Raw genomic sequence first — 311 nt, forward strand, 5'->3', positions numbered from 1 at the left:
TACAATTATCGAACAAACTTAGTTTTAAATGTTCATTGCAAGTCAAGAGATGACGGTTTGAGCGAACGCGTTTTGGACAAGCAAGCCCAATTCAACTAGAGCTTCAAAATGAACTTTTGGCGTACAACTTTGTTTTGGTGCAATTTTAATGGTTTGAGGATTTTGGCCCGGGAACTAGTATTGGCTTTCTCCACGGCGTTTGATGATAGATTTTACTTGAAAAATATTCCTTTGGGGATGTTTGAATTATACACCCTGGAAAAAATGAAATAAAATGTCCCTCCCACCAAAACCTGCTTTTTTTTTTTTTT

Source organism: Cucurbita pepo, chromosome LG03 (genome assembly GCF_002806865.2).
Source record: "Cucurbita pepo subsp. pepo cultivar mu-cu-16 chromosome LG03, ASM280686v2, whole genome shotgun sequence".
Classification (NCBI taxonomy): Eukaryota; Viridiplantae; Streptophyta; class Magnoliopsida; order Cucurbitales; family Cucurbitaceae; genus Cucurbita; species Cucurbita pepo.